Source organism: Cervus elaphus, chromosome X (assembly GCF_910594005.1).
Source record: "Cervus elaphus chromosome X, mCerEla1.1, whole genome shotgun sequence".
Classification (NCBI taxonomy): Eukaryota; Metazoa; Chordata; class Mammalia; order Artiodactyla; family Cervidae; genus Cervus; species Cervus elaphus.
Genome location: NC_057848.1, coordinates 104082473 through 104104257, shown reverse-complemented (window position 1 = coordinate 104104257; position 21785 = coordinate 104082473). Strand labels below are relative to the sequence as shown.

The 21785-nt window shown below is 35.6% G+C and overlaps 1 long non-coding RNA gene across 1 annotated transcript; it reads left to right on the top strand.

Annotated features, from left to right (window-relative positions):
• The first annotated feature begins 1103 nt into the window (after window positions 1-1103).
• Window positions 1104-20434, top strand: LOC122690730. The gene is made up of 2 exons (XR_006340087.1): window positions 1104-1205; window positions 20349-20434. It is a non-coding gene; the product is annotated as an uncharacterized LOC122690730 (long non-coding RNA).
• The last annotated feature ends 1351 nt before the right edge of the window (window positions 20435-21785 follow it).

Below are 21785 nucleotides of genomic sequence, written 5' to 3'. Positions count from 1 at the left end.
CAGAACATTGATAAAGGAGTATAAATTAATAAAGAAACCAAGCATAATTTCTGAAGTTTAATATACAATGCCTTCATCAGCAGATTTGAGCAGACAGAAAAGTCATCAAACTCAACAACTGGCTAATTGAGATTATCCTGTCTGAAGAATAAAAAATGAACAAAAATGACAAAACCTGCAGGATACCATCAAGAGTATCACCATTGTATATCCTTGCCTCCTTTATGGAGAAAAGACAATCTCTTTAACAAGTGGTGCTGGGAAAACTGGTCAACCACTTGTAAAAGAATGAAACTGAAAAAAAAAAAAAAAGAATGAAACTGGAACACTTTCTAACAACATACACAAAAATAAATTCAAAATGGATTAAAGATCTAAATGTAAGACCAGAAACTATAAAACTCTTAGAGGAAAACATAGGCAAGACACTCTCCAACATAAATCACAGCAGGATCCTCTATGACCCACCTTCCAGAATATTGGAAATAAAAGCAAAAATAAACAAATGGGATCTAATTAAACTTAAAAGCTTTTGCACAATTAAGGAGACTATAAGCAAGGTGAAAAGACAGCCTTCAGAATGGGAGAAAATACTAGCAAATAAAGCAACTGACAAATAATTAATCTCAAAAATATGCAAGCAACTCCTGCAGCTCAATTCCAGAAAAATAAATGGCCCAATAAAAAAATGAGCCACAGAACTAAACAGACATTTCTCCAAAGAAGACATACAGATGGCTAACAAATACATGAGAAGATGCTCAACATCACTCATTATCAGAGAAATGCAAATCAAAACCACAATGAGGTACCACGTCACTCCAGTCAGAATGGCTGGTATCCAAACGTCTACAAACAATAAATGCTGGAGAGGGTGTGGAGAAAAAGGAACCCTCTTACAGTGTTGGTGGGAATGCAAACTAGTTCAGCCACTATGGAGAACAATGTGGAGATTCCTTAAAAAACGAAATAGAACTGCCATACGACCCAGTAATCCCACTGCTGGGCATACACACCAAGGAAACCAGAATTGAAAGAGATACATGTACCCCAATGTTCATCGCAGGACTGTTTATAATAGCCAGTCCATGGAAACAACCTAGATGTCCATCGGCAGAAGAATGGATAAGAAAGCTGTGGTACATATACACAATGAAATATTACTCAGCTATTAAAAAGAATGCATTTGAATCAGTTCTAATGAGGTGGATGAACCTGGAGCCTATTATACAGAGCAAAGTAAGTCAGAAAGAAAAACACAAATACAATATATTAACACACATATATATATATATATGTAATTTAGAAAGATGGTAACAATGACCTTATATACGAGATGGCAAGAGAGACACAGATGTAAAGAACAGACTTTTGGACTCTGTGGGAGAAGGTGAAGGTGGGATGATTTGAGAGAATAGCATTGAAACATGTATATTATCATACATGAAATAGATTGCCAGTCCAGGTTTAATGCATGAGACAGGGTGCTCAGGGCTGGTGCACTGGGATGACCCTGAGGGATGGGATGTCCGGGAGGGAGGTGGGAGGAAGGGTCAGAATGGGGAACACATGTACACTCATGGCTGATTCATGTGAATGTATGGCAAAAATAACCACAATATTGTAAAGTAATTAGCCTCCAATTAAAATAAATTTTAAAAAAAAGAGAGAGAGAGAGCATCACCATACACAGTTGAAGTCCCAGGAGAAGAAAATAGGAAATGGAAAATAATTGAATAAATAATGGTTAAAACCTTTAAAAATTGGTGAAGCACATTAATTTACATATATAAGAATCTCAATGATCTCTGATTAGGATAAACTTAAAGAACTTTTTATTGTATATATTTTCTCATTTAGTCTTCCTAAACATATGGGTTATGAGGGAAAGGTATTAATATACCCATTAGACCGAAGAAAATGAGGTTTGGCTTATGAGGTATTACTAAATTCAACCTAGTGAAGTAACTAGGAATAAAACCTAAGTTTGTGGAATCCTAATACAGTGTGACTCCAAAAAGATACTACCATAACTATTTGAGCAATCTTGAACCTCATGCCACAAGTTTAATGGGATGTGATTTAGACTTAAAATTGTCAAGCTGAAGTTTAATATCTTATATTTTCTTTCTTCCTTCTATGCCTAAACTATATTTAGATCAGTTTTTTTTTAAAGTGATAGAATTTCTAATGCTTTCAAATTTCTATTGCTTTCTTCAATATTAGGTCAAACAACAGTATTAACATATTCATTCATCCAAGGATTTAGTGGTGACATAGTCATGAACATAATCAAAACTGCCTGGAGAACAGCTGCATAATAGTGATAAAAATTAAGTTTCCCAATGATGGTGAAGAAAGAAATAGCAATGAGTTTCTATAATATAAATTTTTCTTCATCAAACAGGAACAAAATAATATCTTGTGAAATTCATTTGAAGCAAACAATTAATTCTGAAAATTTTCATTTGTGGATATAGAAAGAGGTGTTCTGATAGTTTCCTAATTCAGAATTTATATTGTTACTATTTTTTTTACAGTAAATGCAGTACTAGAAGTAAAGACATTTGGTTTTAACAGCCTCAATTATCTTTTAGCAACAGGTATCTCCACCAAATATTTAAAATTTAACATTTTTCTATCTGTAACTACATTAGGATAGAATAACCAAACCTTGATTGGAAGTCAAAATAAAGAATGAGGCTTGTATGACCATGATATGGTCTAAATATTATGATTATGATATCTAATTAGTAGGAATGAAAATAATTGTCCTCTACAGATTAGTCCCTTAAGTCCTTAAGTTGCTGATCCCATAAAATTGAATTTGTCATTTTATAGACCACAAATATTGGGGAAAATTCAAATAAGATGATTAGAATCAAGATGATGAAAACAAGTCAAAAATAAATTACCTAGAAAACAACTCCTAGCTCTGGGATACAAATAAGAGATTTCAAATGAAAGAGTCAAAACTTCAAATATAAGGTAGAAAATCTGGATTAAAATCAATACCTAAGTGATTAGCTTCTTCACATTTGCTGAGACAAAAAGTATGTCTCTCCCAATAAGGTCTATGTTCTTCCAAACTTAGGAAATGAGTACAGAGTCAAAGAAACATTTTTTTTTTTTCTGGAAAGAATGTTGGAAATCGTTTTACCTAACTTATTTTACAAAATAAGATACAGAAGCTGCCATAGATACAGAAGCTTAATATTTGTGTCTCCCTCAAAGTTCATATGTTGAAACCTTATCTCCATTGTGATGATATTTGGATATGGAGCCTCTGAGAGGGAATTAGTTCATGAGAATGGAGTCTTCATGAATAAGCTAAGTGCCTTTATAAAAGAAACCGCACTGAGCTACCTTGCCCCTTTCAACATGTGAAGAAGACACAGTGAAAAGACAACTGTTTATGAACGAGTAACTGGGCTATCACCAGACATAGCCTCTGCTGGCAACTTGATCTTGACTTTCTCAGCCTCTATAATTGTGAGAAATAAATGTTTGTTTTTTAATTACCACTCAGTCTATGATATTTTTGCTACAACAACCCAAACTGATAAGACAAAAATTGATGCTGAGAAGGGGGCTGCTGCTGTAACAAATATTTTAAGATGTCGAAGTAACTTTGGAACTGGGCAATTCTGGTGAAAGATCAAATTCTGGTGAAAGAACTGTAGAAAACGACTCAGTCTTCCTGGAGAATACCTAAATAATCCTGAATAGAATGTTGGCAGAAATATGAATGGCAACGACAATTCTGGTGAGGTTTCAGACAGAAATGAAGAACATGTTATTGGACACTGGAGGAATGGCAATCCTGTCATAAAGTGGCAAAGAACTTGGTTGAATTGTGTTCATGTTTTAGTGTTTTGTGGAAGGTAGAACGTTTGAGTGATGAAATTGCATATTTAGCTGAATCTATTTCTATGTAAAGTACTGAAGATATAGCTTGGCTCTTCCAGACTGTTTGAAATCAAGAAGAGAGAAATGACTTCAAGATGGAATTGCTAAGCATAAAGGAAGCAAAACCCAAAGATTTAGAAGTTTCTAAGGCTATCCATATTGCAAAAAATGAGAAAGCCTGTTCAGTAGACAACACAAAGTGTACAGCCAAGCAACTGTTTGATAAGGAGATTAGTATGGGTCAGTTTTCTCATTGTATAAGACAATGTAAGAATGACCCTGAAGTTGGTTCAGAGATCATTAGGGCTGCCAATTAACAGGGCTGTTAATATTAATTGACTATAAAAGTTTTGGGGACAAACATAACAATTTGGGGTGGGTTATTCAATCTATATTAGCCTCTAAGTAGTTTTCTTTTTCTTGAAAAATTATTTTCAAAAAAATTAGATATTCAGAAGGCCTTTACTAGATTTGACTGAAAATCGAAATTGGTAACACATTCCCAACAAAAGTAATAGATGGATTTTTATCCATTACAAAAAAAAAATCTTTATGCGTATTTGGTCATCAAGAAGCCCTCATTAAAATTTAAGTACCCCTGGTAGAGTTAACACTCAAAGTCATTAACAACTATTAATATTTTAACTACAATTATATTATCATATTATTTTTCTAATATAATAGTTGAGATCAAAGTCTATATCTATGGAAGGTAAGAACAGCACCTGAGTACCTGAGCCACTGTGGAGACTGGGTGAAAACAGAGTGGTGCTGAAATTTCTTATTTTCCTTTTAGGTCCTTATGTAGGACACTTATCTTTGATTTTAAGACAAAAAATAAATCAAGAAAAGATTTCAGACCAAGAAAAGGTTCATGGGTAATAGATAAACTTTATTAGTCTTTGCAAGTATAGGCACACCCCTCAATTTTCCCTTTCTCTAGAGAGATGATATAGATATAACTGCCTCTTTTTAAGTAAAAAATAATAGTTCAATGTCTACCACGTGCTTTTTCCTTTTCAGTGCTGAGCAATAAATAATATAATAGACTGATCTCATGGATCTCACACTGCAGTTGAGAAAAGATGGGCAGTTAAATGAATGGTTCTAGGCACATAATTCAATTAGATGATGTGATAGGGAATAATTGGGTGGCTATTTTAAATGGAGTACTCAGGGAAATATTATTTGAAGAAGTGCTATTTTAGCTAAGGTCAGAAAGACAAAAAAAAAAAAAAAATAGCTAACCATAATGATAGCAGAAAATAACATTTCAGGCAAAGGGAGTACTAGCACAAAGACCCAGAGGTGGAAGCAATTTTGGCGTATTCAGGTATGCTTGAGATTAGTGACTAAGTCTCTTCAAGAGAAACAAACAGGTATAAGCTGTTGAGTGAGCTTATACAAAATCGCTCATCACTGCTGACATATCCACCTTTCTACTAAAGCAAGCATTAAGATGACTTGGGTGAAAATTGGCAAACTTCCACAGAATGGGCTATTCTATCTATCTATTATTGTGACATACACATATCAGAGTTTGGAAGACAAGCATTACAAATTTCAAAACTTCCAAACTCAGTGAAGAGGCCTGTAGAAATAGCCCCTTGAAACTGAAGAGAAGGTGATTCACCCTGAAACACCTGGAAGGAAGAAAATAATATAATTTTAATTTTGGATGCAATGTTTATGACTTTCAAAGTAATCCTAATTAGAAGTATTTGCAGATTTTTTTCACTTACCTAAAACACTGATTACAAAATTTATAGGAAAGAGTCATTATTCAAAAATAATCTAGATAATTTTGATAAGCAGGAATAGAGGGAGGACTTGTCCAACCAGACAGCAATATATTGTGTGAAGATGTAGTAAGTAGAGCATGGAACTAGATCACATAACTTGTACAAATGGACAAATACATTAATGGAACAGAACAGATAATCCAGAAATAAATCCATGTATATGATATTTAGTATCTGCTAAGGATGATACCTCACATAATTGAGAAAAAAATGGGCTATTTGTTATCCCAATTTCATTAAGTTGGGATAATTCACTATGCATTTAGGGAACTCACCAGAACCGATATCTTGTTGGCATGAATTGGTTTCTAACATTCAGTGTCCATTCTGATGGGTCAATACATACATATGCCATAATAATAGTTTAATATTGCTAATATTCAAATTTCTAAAACAATACCAACCTTCAGAAATCTTTTAAGTATAAAGAAAATTTCCCCCTGGATAATGAGAACAACTCTCAATCACCCCCAAATATTTATTTCTGAAAAACAATAGCATACCCTAATATAACTGCAGTGAAATGTGAAAATCAGAAGAGTAGAATTCATATATTACCTCCCTCTAATTATCAGACCCCATTCAAGTTTTGCCCATGTGTTGTTTACAGTTTGTTTCTTTAAATTCTTCCAAACTGGAAGAATTGCTCAGTTCTTCCTTTACTGTTATGATCTTGATGCTTTACAAATTCAAGACCAGCTATTTTTGTAGAACATCCCTCGATTTGGCTTTGTCTGACATTTATACATGATTAGAGTCAGTAGAAGGAAATGGCAACCCACTACAATACTCTTGCCTGGGAAATCCCATGGACGGAGGAGCCTGGTAGGCTACAGCCCATGGGGTCGTGAAGAGTCAGGCACAACTGAGCGACTTCACTTTCACTTTATGCATCTTTGGTCAGACTATCGCAAAAAGCATGATGCATTCATCTCATCAGGAGTACATGATTTCAAATTGTCTCATGATTGATAATGTTCACTTGGTCATTAAAGGTGGTGTGTGCCACCTTAACAACCACAAAGTTATTTTGTGGGGAAACATTTTGAGCATATGTAAATACTCTATTACTTATTAAACCTTTGATTTCTTTATCCATTTATTTATATCAGTATGTACCTATGTTTCCTGTTTTATTTAAAAAGCTATAATCCACTACTATGAATATTCATTCAAATTATTTCAAATATAGGTAGCAGATGCTCAAGGCTCACTTCATTGTTCCTTTGTTAAGTCCTCATCCTTCTTTGATCATTTTCTTGCTTTATGGCATTACATGATGCTCCAGGAGAGGATCATCTTGTATTTCCCTATTCCAATTTTGGAATTAACCACTTCTCTAAGGAACTCAGGTTCCTTTTGTTAGAGAATGATATTAGGAACTGAAATTTGACTATAAGATATGTTTATTGCTTTTGGAGGTCATAACATTTAGGCCCTCTCAGGGGACAGATCTAGGTAATATATGTGTGTATATGTCAGCATATTTACATCTATCATAATATCTATGTATCATCATTCTTCTTGAAAAATGATACCTCCAATTCCAATTCAACTCACAGGATTATTGTAGTTTTATCTCCTTCCATATTTGTAACTCCTTTCTCTAACAACCAGAAACCAATTTTAATTATGTTTAAAACATCTATTAATTTGATCCTTCTCTTTGTATGCAACCAATCTGCCTTTTCTGCTAGTACCTTATTTATGCTCAAATCCACCTAAAAGCTTTAGGATTAAATTCTTCAGAAGGATAAAGAAAAGAGAATAGGAAGATAAAGAAGAAATTGTTAAATATTTTAATATATATTCTTTATAACACTATCAACAAAATAATTCAAATTATCAGTAACATTTATTAAGAAATATAGCATATAATAATATGAAATAAATTATACAATTTAAAAGATTTTAAAAAATCAGATGGTTTAGCCTTGAAAAAAATTAAAGAAAAGGAAAAAAAAATCAATAAATTTGAAAATGTTAACATTAAAACCATATACAGATATAATAAAAATTCTATGATAGAGGGCTTGGAGGGGGTACAACAAAGGGTATATGATGAATATTTATTGCATTTTTGGCTGTAATCATTGAGAAAATTAAAATAATTTATTTATAAAAGGTAAAGATACTATTTTTCTCTTTTCTTAGGGAATCTCAATAAAAACATGATAAGCCCTATATGAGTTCCTAACTTCTGATTTTGAAATGCAAGTTTAAAGGCTTTCTGACATTTGGAACTATAAACATATACTCAAAATAATGCAAAATTTTCTTGCAAGCTAAAAGCAAAACAAATCAAAAGATGAAGTTTATTTGTTTCTCAAAAAGGTAAGAGAAGTTTTAAATATTCTTCCTTTTACTTTAACATATAAATTTGTATTAAACGTGCTCCTATACAGAATATCATTTTTGTTGGTAGAATTATTCATTTTCCCCAACATCTCCCTTCAGCCTTACCTTCTTGAAAGGATTCTCATTTCTAGTCGGAAACATTAAACAATATGTAATCGGAAGTAGTCAAACAGAAGATGGCAAGAATGACCATCAACATTTTATAAATCAGTGAACTCAAATGGACTGGAATGGGTGAATTTAACTCAGATTTTATTATATCTGCTACTGTGGGCAAGAATCCCTTAGAAGAAATGGAGTAGCCATCACAGTCAACAAAAGAGTCCAAAATGCAGTACTTGAGTGCAATCTCAAAAATGACAGAATGATCTCTGTTCATTTCCAAGGCAAACCATTCAGTATCATGGTAATCCTGGTCTATGTCCCAACCACTAATGCTGAAGAAGCTGAAGATGACCGGTTCTATGAAAACCTACAAGACCTTCTAGAACTAACACAAAATAAGATGTCCTTTTCAACATAGGGCACTGGAATACTAAAGTAGGAAGTCAAGAGATACCTGGAGGAACTGGCAAGTTTGGCCTTGGAGTACAAAATGAAACAGGGCAAAGGCTAACAGAGTTTTGCCAAGAGAATGCACTGGTCATAGCAAACACCCTCTTCCAACAACACAAAAGAAGACTCTACACATGGACATCACCAGATGGTCAACACTGAAATCAGATTGATCATATTCTTTGCAGCCAAAGATGGAGAAGCTCTATAAAGTCAGCAAAAAGAAGACCAGGAGCTGACTGTGGCTCAGATCACGAACTGCTTATTGCTAAATTCAGACTTAAATTGAAGAAAGTAGGGGAAACTACTAGACCATTCAGGTATGACCTGAATCAACTCCCTTATGATTATACAGTGGAGGTGACAAATAGATTCAGGGAATTAGATCTGATAGACAGAGTGCCTGAAGAACTATGGATGGAGGTTCTTGACACTGTACAGGAGACAGAGATCAAAACCATCCTCAAGAAAAAGAAATGCAAAAAGACAAAATGGTTCTCTGAGTAATTCTTATAAATAACTGAGAATGAAGAGAAGAAAGAGGCAAATAGAAAATGAAAGATATATCCATCTGAATGCAGAGTTCCAAAGAATAACAAGGAGAGAAAAGAAAGGCTTCCTAAGTGATCAAGCCAAAAAATAAAGTAAAACAATAGAATGGGAAAGACCAGATCTCTTCAAGAAAAGTAGAAATACCAAGGGAACATTTCATGCAAAGATGGGCACATAAGAAGACAGAAACTGTATGGATTTAACAGAAGAAGAAGATATTAAGAAGAGGTGGCAAGACTACACAGGATAACTATATAAAAAAATATCATAATGACCCAGATAACCACGATAGTGTGATCACTCACCTAGAGCCAGACATACTGGAATGTAAAGTCAAGTGGGCCTTAGGAAGCATCACTATGAACAAACCTAGTGGGGGTGATGGAATTCCAGCTGAGTTGCTTCAAATCCTGAAAGAAGATGCTGTGAAAGTGCTGCACTCAATAGGCCAGCAAATTAGGAAAACTTGGCCATGGCCAAAGAACTAAAAAAGTCAATTTTCATTCCAATCCCAAAGAAAAGCAATGACAAAGAAAGTTCAAACTAGCACACAATTGCACTTATCTCACACGCTAGGAAAGTAATGCTCAAAATTCCCCAAGCTAGGCTTCAACAGTACATGAATGGAGAAATTCCAGATGCTTAAGCTGAATTTAGAAAAGGCAGAAGAACCAGAGGTCAAATTGTCAACATCCATTGGATCAAAGGAAAAGGAAGAGAATTTCAGAAAACCATCTATTTCTGCTTCATTGACTATGCTAAAGACTTTGATTGTATGGATCACAGCAAACTGAGGACAATTCTTAAAGAGATGGGAATACCAGACCACCTTGCCTGCCTCCTGAGAAATCTGAATGCAGGTCAAGAAGCAACAGTTAGGACCCGACATGGAACAACAGAGTGGTTCCAAATTGGGAAAGAGGATGTCAAAGCTGTATATTTTCACTCTGCTTATTTAAATTATATGCAGAGACCATCATGCAAAATGCCATGCTAGATGAAGCACGAGCTGGAATTGAGATTGTCGGGAGAAATATCAATAACTTCAAATACGCAGATGACACCACCCTTATGGCATAAATCAAAAAAGAACTAAAGATCCTCTTAATAAGGTAAAAGAGGAGAGTGAAAAAGCTGGCTTCAAACTCAACATTAAAAAAAAAAAACCAAACTAAGACCATGGAATCTGCTCCCATCACTTCATGGCAAATAGATGGGGAAACAACGGAAAGAGTGACAGACTTTTTTTTTTTTTTTTTTTCTCTTGGGCTCCAAAATCACTGCAGATGGTGACTGCAGTCATGAAATTAAAAGAGGCTTGCTCTTTGGAAGGAAAGTTATGACCAACCTAGACAGCATATTAAAAAGCAGAGAGATTGCTTTGCTGGCAAAGGTCCACCTAGTCAAAGCTATGATTTTTCTAATACTCATGTATGGATGTGAGAGTTAGACCACAAAGAAACAGCTTTTTTTGAACTGTGGTGTTGGAGAAGACTATTAAGAGTCCCTTGGACAGCAAGGAGATCAAATCAGTCAATCATAAAGGAAATAAATCCTGAATATTCATTTGAAAGACTGATGCTGAAGATGAAGCTCCAATATTTTGACCACCTGATGTGAAGAGCTGATATTGGAAAAGACCCTGATGCTGGGAAAGATTGAAGGCAGGATGAGAAGGGGATGACAGAGGATGAGATGGTTGGCTGGCATCACTGACTCAATGGACATGAATTTGAGCAAGCTCCAGGAGTTGGTGATGGACAGGGAAGCTTGGTGTACTGCAGCCCATGGTGTCACAAAGAGTTGGATACGACTGAGTGACTGAACTCAACTGACAGTCATTATGAGCTGCTGAAACTGCAGTAGTTCTGACTGAAAGTATAGAACCTGAAACACAAGGATCACCCTCTTTGTGACTCAGCACAGCACAAAGTAAAGTGGACATGTTATATTTGCTTGGCCATTTGCACCTACATTCTTAGGAATTTAAATCTGTTGTAAGTGATGTAAGGATATGCAGATATCTGGAGTGCATGTTTATTGCAGCAATAATAATGGAAGTTAAGGATGAGTCTGTCCTGCTCCTGGTATTTTGCTCTGGTTACTGCTAGCAGAACCTCCAGTACTCCTTTGGTTTTTGTCTACTTTCAAGGTATAGTCTTCCTGTAGATTGTTGTCTATGATATCCTTCCAGTAAGTTACCATTTTGCTTAATTATATCTCAGTTTAGTTTTCATGTTTCATAAGAACAACAGATTGATACAGGTTATTATTAAGGAAATGCAAATAAAGAAGAGCAGGAAAAACTCTGCTCAATTAACAAAGGTAATTAAAATGTATTTCAAAAGATAGAAAGCATGAATAGTATTAAATAAAAAAGATGCTCAAACTCACCAGTTATTAGAAAAATACATACTTAAGTTATGTAATTTTCACCCATATGATTGATATTACTTTATGTGCTAGTATTGGTGACAGTATCGGATTGTAAGTGCTCTATTCACTGACTAGGGGCAGTGAAAAAATTGGCAAAACCACTTGGGAGGGACGTTATGCATTGTTTATTATAAATAAAAGTTGTGAATGCCAACAACTTTCTCTTTCTACATTGCAATATCTAACTTAGAGAAACCAATATGCATAAGGAGGAATATATATAGTTATATTTGTAATAGTAAATATTGTCACCCTGCTTATTTAACTTATATGCGGAGTACATCATGAGAAAACTGGGCTGGATGAAGCACAAGCTAGAATTAAGATTGCCAAGAGAAATACCAATAACCTCAGATATGCAGATGACACCACCCTTATGGCAGAAAATGAAGAAGAACTAAAGAGCCTCTTGACGAAAGTGAAAGAGGAGAGTGAAAAATTTGGCTACAGTTCAGTTCAGTTCAGTCACTCAGTCGTGTACAACTCTTTTGACCCCATGAACTGCAGCACCCCAGGACTCCTTGTCCATCAACAATGTCGGAGTTTACACAAATTCATGTCCACTGAGTCAGTGATGCCATCCAACCATCTCAAGTTCTAACATCCCCTTTTCCTCTTGCCTTCAAACTTCCCAAGCATCAGGGTCTTTTTCAGATGAGTCAGCACCTGGCATCAGGTGGCCAAAGTGTTGGAGTTTCAGCTTCAGCATCAGTCCTTCCAATGAAAACTTAGGACTGATCTCCTTTAGGATGGATCGGTTGGATCTCCTTGCAGTCCAAGGGACTCTCAAGAGTCTTCTCCAATGCCACAGTTCAAAAGCATCAATTCTTCTGTGCTCAGCTTTCCTTATAGTCCAACTCTCACATCAATACATGACTACTGGGAAAACCATAGCCTTGATAGACGGACCTTTGTTGGCAAAGTAATGTCTCTGTTTTTTAATATGCTGTCTAGGTTGGTCATAACTTTCCTTCCAAGGAGTAAGCGTATTTTAATTTCATGGCTGCAATCACCATCCACAGTGATTTTGGAGCCCAGAAAAATAAAGTCAGCCTCTCTTTCCCCATCTATTTTCCATGAAGTGACGGGACCGGATGCCATGATCTTAGTTTTCTGAATGTTGAGCTTTAAGCCAACTTTTTCACTCTCTTCTTTCACTTTCATCAAGAGGATCTTTAGTTCTTCTTCACTTTCTGCCATAAGAGGGGTGTCATCTGCACATCTGAGGTTGTTGATATTTCTCCATGCAATCTTGATTCCAACTTGTGCTTCCTCAAGCCAAGTGTTTCTCATGATGTACTCTGCATATAAGTTAAATAAGCAGGGTGACAATATACAGCCTTGACATAGTTCTTTCCTGATTTGGAACCAGTCTGTTGTTCCATGTCCAGTTCTGACTGTTGTTGCTTCCTGACCTGCATACAGATTTCTCAAGAGGCAGGTCAGGTGGTCTGGTATTCCCATCTCTTTCAGAATGTTCCACAGATTATTGTGATCCACACAGTCAAAGGCTTTGACATAGTCAATAGAGCAGAAATAGATGTTTTTATGAAACTCTTTTGTTTTTTCAATGATCCAGTGGATGTTGGCAAGTTGATTTCTGGTTCCTCTGCCTTTTCTAAAACCAGCTTGAACATCTGGAAGTTCACGGTTCACATACTGCTGAAGTCTGGCTTGAAGAATTTGGAGGATTACTTTACTAGCGTTGAGATGAATGCAATTGTGTGGTCATTTGAGCATCCTTTGGCATTGCCTTTCTTTGGGATTGGCATGAAAACTGATATTTCCAGTCCTGAGACCATTGCTGAGTTTTCCAAATTTGCTGGCATATTGAGTGCAGCACTTTCACAGCATCATCTTTTAGGATTTGAAATAGCTCAACTGAAATTTCATCACCTCCACTAGCTTTGCTCATAGTGATGCTTCCTAAGCCCCCCTTGACTTCACATTCCAGGATGTCTGACTCTAGGTGAGTGATCACACCACCATGATTATTTGGGTCATGAAGATCTTTTTTGTACAGTTCTTCTGTGTATTCTTTCCACCTCTTCTTAATACCTTCTGCTTCTCTTTGGTCCATACAATTTCTGCCCTTTAATGAGGCCATCTTTGCATGAAATATTCCCTTGGTATCTCTAATTTTCTTGAAGATATCTCTAGACTTTCCAATTCTTTTGTTTTCCTCTATTTCTTTGCATTAATTTCTGAGGAAGGCTTTCTTATCTCTCCTTGCTATTCTTTGGAACTCTGCATTCAAATCAGTATATCTTTCCAATTCTCCTTTGCTTTTCACTTCTCTTCTTTTTGCAGCTATTTTTAGGCCTCCTCAGACAGCCATTTTTCTTTTTTGCATTTCTTTTTCTTGGGGATGGTCTTAATCTCTGTCTCCTGTACAATGTCACAAACCTACATCTATAGTTCATTAAGTACGCTGTTTATCAGAAGTAGTCCCTTAAATCTATTTCTCACTTACACTGTATAATCAGAAGGGATTTAATTTAGGTCATACCTGAATGGTCTAGTGGCTTTCCCCACTTTCTTCAATTTAAGTCTGAATTTGGCAACAAGGAGTTCATTATCTGAGCCACAGTCAGCTCCCGGTCTTCTTTTTGCTGACTGTATAGAGCTTCTCCATCATTGGCTACACAGAATGTAATGAATCTGATTTAGGTGTTGGCCATCTGGTGATGTCCATGTGTAGAGTCTTCTTTTGTGTTGTTGGAAGAGGGTGTTTGCTATGACCAGTGCATTATATTGGCAAAACTCTCTTAACCTTTGTCCTGCTTCATTTTGAACTCCAAGGCCAAATTTGGCCTAAAAATTTTGGCTTAAAACTCAATATTCAGAAAACTATGATCATGGCATCCAGTCTCATCACTTCATGGAAAATAGATGGGGAAAGAGTGGAAACAGTGGCAGACTTTATTTTTTTGGACTCCAAAATCACTGCAGATGGTTACTGCAGGCATGAAATTAAAAGTCTCTTGCTCCTTGGAAGAAAAGTTACGACCAATCTAGACTGCATATTAAAAAACAGAGACATTAATTTGCCAGCATAGGTCCGTCTAGTCAAGGCTATGGTTTTTCCAGTTGTCATGTATGGATGTGAGAGTTGGACTATAAAGAAAGCTGAGCACTGAAGAATTGATGCTTTTGAACTGTGGTGTTGGAGAAGACTCTTGAGAGTCCCTTGGCCTGCAAGGGGATCGAACCAGTCCATCCTAAAGGAAATCAGGCCTGATTATTCATTGGAAGCACTGATGTTGAGGCTGAAACGCCAGTACTTTGGCCACCTGATTCGAAGAGCTGAGTCATTTGAAAAGACCCTGATGCTGAGAAAGATTGAAGGCAGGAGGAGTGATATAAGACGAGATGGTTGGATGGCATCATTGCCTCAAAGGACATGAGTTTGAGTAAACTCCAGGAGTTGATGATGGTCAAGGAAACCTGGAGGTCTGCAATGCATGGGGTCCCAAAGAGACAGACATGAGTGAGTGACTGAACTGGCCTGAATGGTGAAAAATCTTAGAACAAGTTAAATATCTATCAGTGGATTATGGTTAACTATGGTGCACATAATATGTAGTCTGTGCAACATTTAGAATAATAATGGTGATCTATATTTACTTGCCTGGATATATGTACATGTAGTGTTGGTCAATGTTAAAAACAAGTTTTAGGATGGAGCATACATATGATATCATATTTTAGGTAGTACTACTCGTCCATCTGAAATAATGATATAATGCAATTGCAGCCACATGGATGGGCCTGTTGTTATTCGGTAGCTCAGTTGTGTCCAACTCATTGTGACCCCATGGACTGCAGCAAGCCAGGCTTTCCTTTCTTTCACTATCTCCCGAAGCTTGCTCAGACTCATATCCATTGAGTTGGTGATGCCAGCCAACCATCTCAGCCTCTGTTATCCCCTTCTCATCCTGCCTTCAATCTTTCCCAGCATCAGGGTCTTTTCCAATGGATTGGCTCTTCGCATCAGGTGGCCAAAGGATTGGGATTTCAGCTTCAGCATCAATGAATATTCAAGACTGATTTCCTTTGAGATTGACTAGTTTGATCTCCTTGCAGTCCAAGGACCCTTTAGAATCTTTTCCAACACCACAATTCAAAAGCATCAATTCTTCAGCGCTCAGCCTTCTTTATGGTTCAGCTCTCACATCCATGCATGACTACCAGAAATCAATGACTACTGGACATCCATATATGACTATTGGAAAAACCAGAGCTTTGACTATATGGACTTTTGTTGGCAGAGTGTTGTCTCTGCTTTTTAATATCCTGTTTAGGTTTGTCATAACTTTTCTTCCAAGGAGCAAGTGTCTTTTTATTTCATGGCTTCAGTCACCATCTGAAGTGATTTAGGAGCCCAAGAAAATGAAACCTGACACTGTTTCCACATTTTTCCCATCTATTTGACATTAAGTGATAGGACAGGATGCTGTGATCTTAGTTTTTTGAATGTTTAGTTTTAAGTGAGCTTTTCTCCTCTCCTTTCACCATCATCAAGAGGCTCTTTAGCTCCTCTTTGCTTTCTGCCATATGGGTGGTTTCATCTACATATCTGAGGTTGTTGAAACTTCTTGTGGCAATCTTGATTCCATCTTATGCTTCATCCAGCCCAGCATTTCACATGATGTACTCTGCATATATGTTAAGTAAGCAGGGTGACATATACAGCCTTGATGCACCTCTTTCTCAATTATGAACCAGTCCGTTGTTACATGCCTGGTTCTGTTGCTTCTTAAGCGAAGTAAGTCACAAAGAGAATGACACATACATTATAATATCAATTATATGTGGAATCTAGAAGACAATACAAATTAACATACCTACAGCCAAGTCGAATGCAGGGATAAGGGAAGAAAAAAAATGGGGACTTGGGATTAGGAAATGCAAACCATTATGTTTAGAATGGATAAGCAACAAGATCACACTGTCCATCAGAGGGAACTATATTTAATATCCTGTCTCAAACTATAATGGAAAATAATATTTTATACTTTGCTGTACAGTCACTTTGCTGTACAGAATACATTCACACAACATTGTAAATCAACTATACTTCAAAAAAAAACTTGAGACAAAATTAAATAGAATGGTTGTTCAAATGCTTTAATGGAAGACTTAGCCAAAAAGTGTCCAATGTTCTACATAGGTTATAGACACAGAAAGTTGCTAACACTAGCATTATTACCTAGATCAGTATTAGAAACCAGCACTTTTAACAGTTTAGAAGTTATTCAGTTGATGGGTGGTATGAATTAAACACTTGCCATTACCAGCTTAAAATATTTAATGAAATATGTTATTTATTTCATGGTTTTGAAATCCATTTATATTATGGTTCTACTAAGAATTTCACAAGAGAAATATTTTGGTTTCTTTTCACAATGCACTGTGAATAAAATCTCTAAGGACAAATGATGAAGTGCTACTAATTCTTTATTTTCTTTTGTCAAAGATTCTGTCTTTTCAGTGTAATGTTAACTTCATTTTTCTTACTTCTTTCTTTTTAAATTAATTCATTTAATGTTTCTTTCTGCCTCCCTAACTCATCTGCTTTTATTTGTTATCAAACTCGCTCTTGCCACTATATCCTCCCATTTTTTCCTGCTAGTATTATGCAGTAGGCCAAACATAAACTGACTCGTTAATGAGTTCAATTTAGAGGACCAAAGGTTAGGAAAAAGCACATTTTGAAAAATAAACATAACTTTATATTTTAAACATATTTATTTCTTGTATCCAGCCCTGTTATAAAAACCCTTCCATTGCATTATAATAATTTTGCAAAAATTCCATGAATAAAATAATTGCTAATGAATAGAGAAAAAAATCAGATCTGATTTTATAAAAGTTCAATTGTGGCTATTTTAGTTCACTGCTACATAAGTTACATTCTAACAGCAAAATTGATGGGATGAAAAGTAGAGAAAAGATGATGTACCCTTTCATTTTTACATCAGAAACCAAATATTTTAAAAGCACCATTCTTCAGACTTTTCAAATTCTGACAATTTCCTATATCTCTTTAGATGTTGATATGCAGTAATTTTTTTATCAGTTGAGAGATAATTTGAATTTAGTATGCTTATTTTTTTTTTTAAATTGTTGTATTAGTGCAAAATCCCTCCTTCCTATTAATTTCCTCCTTTCTCCCCTCTGATTGTTTGTGAAAGGCCAACTTTCTTTGTAAAAACCTTTTCTGATCTTATTACTCTTAAGTGGACCCTCCCTACTGTATGAGTCTATAGTGATATTAGTTTGTACTAAAATCACTTGCCTCTTAAGCATATACTGCCTTATATATTCTTTTCTTTTTTTAAATTAATTTATTTTTTTTATTAGTTGGAGGCTAATTACTTCACAACATTTCAATGGGTTTTGTCATACATTGATATGAATCAGCCATAGAGTTACACGTATTCCCCATCCCGATCCCCCTTCCCACCTCCCTCTCCACCCGATCCCTCTGGGTCTTCCCAGTGCACCTGGCCAGAGCACTTGTCTCATGAATGGATAAGGAAGCTGTGGTATATATATACCAAGGAATATTACTCAGCTGTTAAAAAGAATTCATTTGAATCAGTACTACCTTATATTTTTAGGTGACTGGTTTTATGTCCTTATTCCTCACTTTGATTATAAGTTTTAAGTAGCTAAGGATTATGTTTGCTTTTGTTTTTGTTGTTGTTGTTTGTTTGTTTAACCACATTTCCTTTAGGACCTGGCCCCACATCACTTAGAAACATACCTTGAGCACTATAGCATTTGTAAATTTCTGCTATTCATTTAAGCAAATATTTAAAAACTTAATTTTAGAAAGTTGACACCAGATTTTGAGAGAAATACAAGTGGTATTCATAAAGCTACAAGTTTCCAAGTACTGGCCTAGTACTCTTTCCACAATAATATGGTGCCTCCAAAACTTTCAGTGATGTCCTATATTTTCATGTTTCCAAACTAAAAGTCTATAGATTGGTTTCATAAAACACCTAGGAATACCCACTCTCACCATTACTATTCAACATAGTTTGGGGGGTCTTATCCACAGCAATGAGAAGAAAAATAAATAAAAGGAATCTAGATTGAAAAAGAAGTAAAACTCTCACAGTTTGCAGATGACATGATCCTCTGGATAGAAAATCCTAAAAAAGCCACCAGAAAATCACTACAGTTAATCAATGAGTAATGTAAAGTCACAGGATATAAAATTAAAACATGGAAATCCCTTGCATTCCTATATACTAACAATTAAATATCAGAAAAAGAAATTAAAGAAACAATCCCATTTACCATTGCAATGAAAAGAATAAAATACTTAGGGATAAATTTACCTAAAGAAACAAAATACCTTTGCATAGAAAACTATAAAACACTGATGAAAGAAATCAACAATGACATAAATATATGGAGAAATATACCATGCTCTTGGATTGGAAGAATCAATATAGTGCAAATGAGTATAGTACCCAAAGCAATCTATAGATACAATGCAATCCTTGTCAAACTACCAATGATATTTTTCACAGAATAAGAACAAATAATTTCACAGTTTTTGTGGAAACATAAAAGACCCCAAATAGCCAAAGCAATCTTGAGAAAGAAGAATTGAACTTCCCAACTTCAGACTATATGACAAAGCTACAGTCATCAAGACAGTATGGTACTGGCACAAAGACAGACATATAGATCAATGAAACAAAATAGAAAGTCCAGAGATAAATCCACACCTCTATGGACACCTCATCTTTGACAAAGGAGGCAAACATGCACAATGGAGAGAAGGCAGTCTCTTCAGCAAATGGTACTGGGAAAACTGGTCAACTACTTGTAAAAGAATGAAACTAGAACACTTTCTAACACCATGCACAAATATAAACTCAAAATGGATTAAAGACCTAAATGTAAGACCATAAGCTATAAAATTCTTAGAGGAAAACATAGGCAGAACACTTTCCAACATAAACCAGAGCAAAATCCTCCATGACCCACCTCCCAGAGTAATGGAAATAAAAACAAAAATAAACAAATGGAACCAAATTAAACTTAAATTGTTTTGCACAACAAAGGAAACTATAAGCAAAGTGAAAAGACAGACCTCATAATAGGAGAAAATAATAGCAAATGGAGCAACTGACAAAGAATCTCTAAAATACCAGATCAATACCAGAAAAACAAAGAACCCAATCAAAAATTGTGCAAGACCTAAACAGACATTTCTTCAAAGAAGACAAAGAGATGGCTAATAAACACATGAAAAGATGCTCAACATCACTCATTATTAGAGACAAGCATATCAAAACCACAATGAGGTACCATCTCACATGGGTCAGAATGGCCATCATCAAAAAGTCTACAAACAATAAATGCTGGAGAGGGTGTGGAGAAAAAGGAACCCTCTTCCACTGTTTGTGGGAATGCAAACTGGTACAAGAATTATGGAGAACAAACAGTGTGGAGATTCCTCAAAAAACTGGAAATACAACTGCCATATGACCCAGCAATCCCACTGCTGGGCATACACACTGAGGAAACCGGAATTGATAGAGACACATATAACACAATCTTTGTTGCAGCACTGTTTACAATAACTAGGACATGGAAGCACCCTAGTTGTCCATCAGCAGACAAATAGATAAGGAAGCTGTGGTACATACACACAGTGGAGCATTGCTAAGCTATAAAAAAGGAACACTTTGAGTCTGTTCTAATGAGGTGGATGGACCTAGAGCCTATTACACAGATTGAAGCAACTCAGAAAGAGAAAGACGAACTCTGTATATTAACACATATATGTGGAATTTAGAAAGATGACACCCGTGATCCTATATGCAGGGCATCAAAGGAGACACAGATGTAAAGAACAGACTTTCAGATTCAGTGGGAGGAGGCAAGGGTGGGGTGCTTTGAGAGGAAAGCATTGAAACATATACATTACCATATGTAAAATGGATGACTAATGCAGGTTTGTTGTGTGAAGCTGGGCACCCAAAACCTGCTCTGGGGCAACAGAGGAATAGGGTGGGGAGGAAAGTGGCAGGGATTTAAGGATTGGAGGGATGCATGTATACCTATGGATGATTCATGTTGATGCATGACAAAAGCCATTGAACTATGGTAATTATCCTCCAGTTAAAATAAAAAATGATTTTTAAAACCTGGGGCTATTTTACAAACAGAAAGTCCTAGGTCTTACTCAATAGATCTATTCTAATTCTGTTTTGCAGTCTTCTATATGCCAGATATTATGGTGGATTCTGGAGATACAGAGACAAACACGTCAGGACTCTGTCTTCAAAAGCTTCAAAATTTAGTGGTGAAAGCAGACTTATATACAAAACAAATTATAATACAGACAAATATAATATATTAAAGGTATATGGGAAAACTTATGAGACCATGGAAAACCTTTCTCTTATGATTACAAAAGGTTGTGCTATTCAAAGATAATAGGTATTAAGTATTAGCAAGGTAGATGATGAAAATGGTCTCTTATGCAGGGGTATAGAGTTTTATAGAGCATCACATATTGAGGGTATCCCCAAGTAATTGAGTGTGTCTAGATTACAGGATATGTAAGGGGATTGTTGGAAGATGAAGATAATAATGTAGGCAAAGGCAAGATGTTGAAGAGTCTTCTGTGCTTTACTAAGAAGTGTGTTTTATATTGCATATATGATGGGGAATCATAAGAAAGTAACATGATCACAAAAGAACATTCTGTCAAAAGTGTAGAGAATATATTGGAATGTGACACTTGAGAACTGTGTGTTAGTCAATAGGTAATTCTAGTAGTCCTGGGCCTTAATATGAGCAGTAGGAAATAGAATGGATGAACATGAGATCAGTTTAAAAGATATTTAAAGAGTTGAAGTGAGATAACTTAAATATATGATATTGAAAAATCCTGAACTTCCTTTGAATCTCCATTCAAAGAGGAAATTATACACATTATTTTAACATTAAGTACTTTTTACTTTATACTGATTTTTAAAATGTGGAAATAATATTTATTATAGATCCGAGAATAGGAAGCAGAAGACTACTAAGTTTGGATTTGCAAAACTTTGTTTAGAGTTCTGGTACTTCTTAAGAATTATGTAACAATAGATAAGTAAACAGCTTCAGTCTTAAAATTCCTCATATGTAAAA